The sequence below is a fragment of the Alligator mississippiensis genome, chromosome 5, assembly GCF_030867095.1.
Source record: "Alligator mississippiensis isolate rAllMis1 chromosome 5, rAllMis1, whole genome shotgun sequence".
Taxonomy (NCBI): Eukaryota; Metazoa; Chordata; order Crocodylia; family Alligatoridae; genus Alligator; species Alligator mississippiensis.
This window is the reverse complement of record NC_081828.1, coordinates 44,228,885-44,235,165: the sequence shown is the minus strand read 5'-3', so window position 1 is coordinate 44,235,165 and position 6,281 is coordinate 44,228,885. Positions and strand designations below refer to the sequence as shown.

General features: G+C 44.4%; 1 long non-coding RNA gene across 3 annotated transcripts in view; it reads right to left on the bottom strand.

The window, feature by feature from the left end:
• Positions 1–2,697: 2,697 nt before the first annotated feature.
• Positions 2,698–6,281, bottom strand: part of LOC132250801 (uncharacterized) — a 36,821-nt gene continuing 33,237 nt past the window's right edge. For 2 of the 3 annotated variants that reach the window (XR_009462416.1, XR_009462417.1), the window contains exon 3: positions 2,698–4,091. This is a non-coding gene — a long non-coding RNA (uncharacterized LOC132250801). The remainder of the gene's footprint in view (positions 4,092–6,281) is intronic. The other variant, XR_009462418.1, reaches the window with a different exon arrangement.

Genomic DNA, 6,281 nt, shown 5'->3' with positions numbered 1-6,281 from the left:
ATCCTATATGATGATCAGTTGCTTATGATTGCATATATGATGGTGAGATGGGTGATTCTTCCATCAAAGCCTTTCTATCTTTGTTTCTTTGTTTTCAGGAGCCACATGGGAAAACTTAGAGCAGTAAGCTTGATGTCATTTTGGGGCTTCTATTTCCTTTTCACTACAAGACTTAATGATCTGATTATTTTTAAACCATTGTTTTCTTTGTGTATTAATAGGACATCCTGTCCGTATTTGTAAAGAGCTCATGAGTTAGTGCCTCTCTTGGCTGTGACATTGGTAAAATTCTGCACTGAATTTATTGCTATGCTCTAGCCAAGTGAAAAACAATAGATTATATATTACTTTTTGTGATCTTCTGTCATCTTGCTATGGGCCAGATTGTTACATTGAGGAGAGGAAGGAGTGGGGAAGGAGCTGCATGGCAGAGTGATGTTTGACCTGCGTCATGGTAGTTTTCCTTTTAAATGAGCAGCTCATTTACCGTATTGTCTGTCTTATTTGTGGCTGAGTAAATTCCTCATTCTCTGTCCCCAGTGATAGAGCTTGCATGCCCCAGAAGCATCCGAAACATTGAGAGCTGCACACAGGCTGCTTAAATTAGGATTCCTCTGGGCTGCAATGTGGCGATACACCATTGAAAAGAGTACAGTGAAAGTCACACTGCAGCCCAGGCCTTGCCAACTAAAGGCATGTACTGGTTCCAGAAGTTTCTTGGGAAAGCCATCCACCTTTTATGGCATCCCCTGCCTTTGGCAGATGTGATGAAACCAGGCATCCAGTTGCCTCTCTTGACAGGGCTTGTATATGTGCTTTGATCCAGGAAGGTGGTTTGCTATGGTCACCTTATCACCTAAGATCGCGGGGTCATATTCAGCTCTGGTATAAGCTATATAAATCCCAAGTGCAGCAGCCATTCTGCCCATGGCAAATTTGGCCTAGAGTATCAGCTACATTCTTATGATACAGCTTTCCATGGCTGCTTATCAACAGGGACTGAAACCAAGACACTCTCAGTTTAAAATCAGGCCTCTCTCCTAATTGTTCTATAGGATTACATGTCCAAGGTAGCAGGGTGAGCTATCTTATAGCAATATTGTATTAGTGATCCATCATAGTAAGTGGTACTCCCTTACATGAGGAGAGAAGTCTTGTGCTGTGGTAATATGGATATAGGCTCTGTCATGTATTCCTCAAAGATCTGTAATTCTGTATGTTCCATGGTAATTCATGTAAAATCAAATTAACTATGTGAATAAATGGTCACATAGACTACTTTGATGGTCTTGAGATAAGTCACTGGACAAAAGGACCTAAATTCTACTCTTTATTTTTTCTATTGACTTGATCTTGCATTCATTTAATTTCTCTATGCCTCAGTTTCATCATCTGTAATATGGGGGTAATGATACCTATTTACTTCTCAGGGTGTTGTTTGGCTTAGTCTAGGAAAGTCTGTAAAGTTTTTTCAGATCCTTGGATGCCAGATCTGTGCTCAGATGCATTCAGACATATCTCTCTGTGCCCAGTCTCTGGACAGGTATGGAGGGGTACAGAGGAACCCCATCTACCCTTTTCTATCCTTGCAGTGGTTCAGGCACAGTAGTGAAGGTACAAATATCAGTGAACATAGGAATTGATAAAACAGATCAAACATGTGCTTTATTTGTCTGGTATATTTTCTGCATATGGTCCTGGGTATGACCATAAACTGCATCTAACTAGAGGGCCTGGTGGCAACATGGTGGGGCTACTTGTGGCAGAGTAGCTCCTATAAAATGCCACAATGTTGCAACCTCCAGAGTAAAGTGAGTATAGGAAGCCTCAAAGCACTAGCCCCCATTGCTTTGTGGGTACTTCTTGCTTGGAGACAGGCTAAGGGACATCACCCTGACAGAAATGCACCCTCAGTAAGGCGGTAGGCAGTCAGCAGCAGTTCTTATCTGCTTCCCTCTGGCAGAATCTACAGCTGTTGAGGCACTGAACATCTGGACTTGGTCTAGCCTTTGGATTCTGTCTCAGTGGTCTAAAGAGGGGATAGTAGGTCTTGGGCAGCCTCCACTCCTCCATCCTTTTGCCTAGCTGTCTGCGTCAAAGGTCTTGGTGTGATCGTCATAGGACACTGTACAGGCAGATTCATGAGGCACTTGACTAAACCTCTTACATACACACCATGATCCAGAGGATTGACAGTTGCCTAAATATATCGTCTCTAGCAAGCTGTTTCGGCCTCACTCACCAGCTCCTGCCAGGTGGGGAATGATCCCCACTGCCCTGTGCTGTGGAGGGGCTCTGCCACAAGCCCCGAGAAGCCCCGAGGCCGCTGCAGCAGCTGGTGAGTTGTGGCTTTTTTTTTTTTTTTTGTTAAAGGGCTGGGAGCTGGGGCAGGCAGGGCAGCCGTGGGGGGGAGGGGAGGCGGCTGGGAGAGCGTGCAGGGATCAGGAGGCTCATGGCAGAGTCCTCCATGTGGCATGGGGCAGCAGGGATTGCCCCCCACCCCCGCCTGGCAGCAGCCTGTGACTGGGGGCTTTTATTTAAAGAACTGGGAGCTGGGGCTGGGTGGGGCAGCCATGGGGGGGGGGCTCAGAGAGTGGGCAGGGGTCATGGGGTACTCAGAGGGCCTGGGGGAGCTGGCAGGGGATGGGGCCTGGCAGAGTTCCCCCTATGGTCCCCCCCACTCCTCCAGCCCCCCTCTCCTGCCCCCTACTTATCAGCATGGAGTCTGGGTCCAGCTCCCTGCTGCAGCCAGTAGGGACTAACCAAATCTCTGAAGCACTCTGAATCTTTTCCGAATTGCTTTGGCGAGCTTTGAATTGATTCGGACCTTTTAATTGGTCTCCTGGTTCGATTCAGATTTGGAGATTTGGCCACCCGAAGCTTCGCACAGCCCTAATTTCCAACCATTCCTTTTACAGGTCCCTAGAAAAAAATCCTTTGCTGTCTCAGCCATTGAGACACCATTTACACCTGTGTAAAATGGATGTAAGCAAATACCAAATCAGAATAACCCAGTCTCAGCATAACACTATATACCTCCCTTATGCTCACTCAGAATGTGTGATTGACTACTCAGTGTCCCAGGGAGTTATTAAGCCTCCAAAGTAAAAATGCAAATCATAGAAGTTAAGTAGGAGCTAAAGGGTGTGTCTGCATTTGATTGTTGACATGGACTAAGATTAGATGAATTTTTAAGTACAGTAGTGATCCCAAAGTGACTTCCTGCATGGACACTCTCATTCCAGAGTGCGAGTCAGCTGTAAAGCAACCAGGTTTCAAGGAGCAACTTCTTGAACACCATCCTGAACAATTCTCATGTGATTATTAATATCCATGTATTGCAAAGTTTCACTGCTGCTAAAGGCCACCCTTAAACTGACGGTGACTAGGCAGTTTTAGGGAATGTGTACCTGCACAATTTGCAAATACGAGGCCCATCAAGACATTGCCTGATGTGGGTGTGAGACAAATGTCAGGAATCTGTGGAGACAGTGGGTCACAGCCCTGAAATTCAAGACCATTGTGGAAAGTTCAGAATAGTTCATCTCATGCCTTGTCCACATACAACGTTAATAAAGAACAATTCTATGTCCTGACATGCCCTAAATTACACTGGAAATGGCATTTGCAGGGGACTAAGTCATGACTCCTGGGCTTTTTTCCTAGCTGTGCCAGTGATTGATTCACTTAATTTTCATTGTTCCAATCTGTAAAGCAGATAAAATTGTAAGATGTTACTGCCTCGAGACTTCCTGGCTTCTATTTGATTTCTGTAAGGCATTTTATAATTTTTAAATGTGCAAGAGAAGGGCAAAGTTGTTAGTCGTAGTTTATGGTGGGATATGTAATAATAGTGTTCATTACATAGGTTGCTTAATTATTTACCATGCAAGTTTCTCTCGTGTGCATTCTGAAACCTTTTAAGCAGTTAAGGTCACTGGGAAGTTCCCTGGTGTTTGCCACAGACTATGTGGTATGGTCCACTTTGCTGCAGACCCCAGTATATTGTGTGTAACAGGAAACTTTCCCAGCAAAGTTTGCATTGTAGATTGATGAGACAGCTTCAGCTTTTCAGTAATTCTCCTTCAAGCCTTGCAAAGTGAGTAAAAGAAACACACAAACAGAAAGTGAGAAATAGCAGCAGCAGCAGCAGCAGCACCAGCTTTACTCAAACTAGGTGGCGACCTATTGTAGGCTGTTTGCAAAGCATGAGTCAGGAAACCAGGACCTTCTTTTTCAGGCCTCCCACACCTAGGTTTGTTATGGTATTTATTTCTGCCTGTCTTCTATGCATACTGCTGTCTATACAAAAAGTTTGTTGGAGATACACTGTGGTGCCTTTCAATTTTGCAATTACCAACATACCATAATATATCTCCTATCTTAATCAGTGTAGTTCCATGGAGCTTCATTGACTTACACCATTTGAGGATCTGGTCCATCAATGTTATAGCAACAAAGTTTGGTGCCTGGGGCAAAGCCCACAGTGGCATCCCACCCTTGTCCTGCACACAGATTCATAGATTTATAGATTGCGAGGCTGGAAGGGGTGCATGCACCCCCCTCCCCCCCCTTGCCTGGAAGTGCACGAATTGGTGTAAACCACCCTTCCCCATGCCCTCCAAATGAACCGCTCACGTCTTTGTTCCATGCCCAGCCGGGGTGGGGCACTGCCTGTTGGCACCCCTTTGCTTTGGCACCTGGGGCAGTTGCTCTGCTCACCCCTCCCCACTTGCTACAGCACTGCAGCCCATAATGTGCAATGCAGTATGCTAGGCTTGGAGGATAGGATGGGAGGGCACATTTCTACTCTTCAAGCAGTCAGCCTTGTTTTGCAAGCTTCTTATTTCAGCTGGCTCTGAGACCTGTCAAATTGATGCTGTCCACATGTTAGAATCTTACCCTGACTTGAAAAGAGGGAAGACAACAAAGAAGTGCAGGGCAATGGAAACAAGCTTTTGGTTTACTTTGGTGGCTCTTCACTGAGGATACTAGAGATTGAGATAGGGAGTGGTAAAAAGTTTAGAAAGGCAGTTTGGTATGTTTGCTACCCACTGAACCTTTCAATGGGGGTTCCTGCTACCAAGTTATTCAGTCCTTTCTCAGAAACAAAGAACTGTTTGGGTGGTAACATGCCTCAGACAGGCAGAGATTACTATCAGGCCCAATGGCACATTAAAGCAGTAGTGGCAGCTCCAGCCCCCCCGTACTATTATTTTATCAGTAGTATCTCAAAACTGCATGTTATGTGTTTTCCATTTGGGGACTCTTCAGTTTTGTCTTCAGTGGCTCTTTAGTCACAACCAAACTTATCTTCGTCTTTGGAAGGAATATTGTCACTGGAACATATTTAAATCATACTTCTTTTAACTCTTTGCAGTACTGCTCCAAATCCAAATAGGAATCCAGGTCTTATTACTCACATTGATAGATTGATGGATTCTGTGCACCAAGGCATTATCTCTGCCTGAAGAGCTTGCAAGCATGCCTGGCTTTCTCTCCCTAAAAATATTGATTCTGCTCAGTTTGGCAGGGGTACAAGTCCTGCTTATACTAGGTAGCATGAGTTACAGGCAATAGTAGAGAGTGGAGAGGAAACAAGCTGCCAAATATGGGTTTAGATTTTAAATACTCCAAAGTTTGAGTGTGCTTCCTCCTTCTGGTTGAAGCAGAGACCAGAAAGCAGGCTAAGCCTTTCCTTTCCTTTCCCTGATTTCTATTGTTTTAAAATCATGGGAATCTCAGTTACCTTGGAACTAGTACAAATTCTTACACCTCCATTCACTTCACTGGAATGCTGACAGCTGAGATCCACTAAAGGTCTGGTCCCAGGTTCCTTCTGATTCACAAATAGTCATTGTCCCCAGATTTTCCCTATTGCTCTTCCACTTTCTATCCAAGTAAGAAATCACAAGACATTTCCTTTCCTTGTCTTCCCCACTCCCAAGACTTTCCTTTTCTTAGAATTGGGAATTATGTTCTGCTATGAGCAGCTCAACATGAAAGAAAGCCAGCATGGAAGAAAGCCAGCATGACCAAACACAATTGTAATGACTGAGTTTTCTTTGCACAACAAGCTGTACAGATTTGGGATATTATCCTGGGTAGAATCAGTTCAAAATTGAGTTTAAAAAAAAATAAATAAATAAATAAAAATGTATGTGTATGTATGGGGAGGGTCTCAGTTCTTGGATGCTCATACTAGGACACGAGAACTAGGACTAGATTTTGGTGCTTAACTCTCTAATCAGGTTCCATGAAGGAGTCTCAAGAATAAAAGA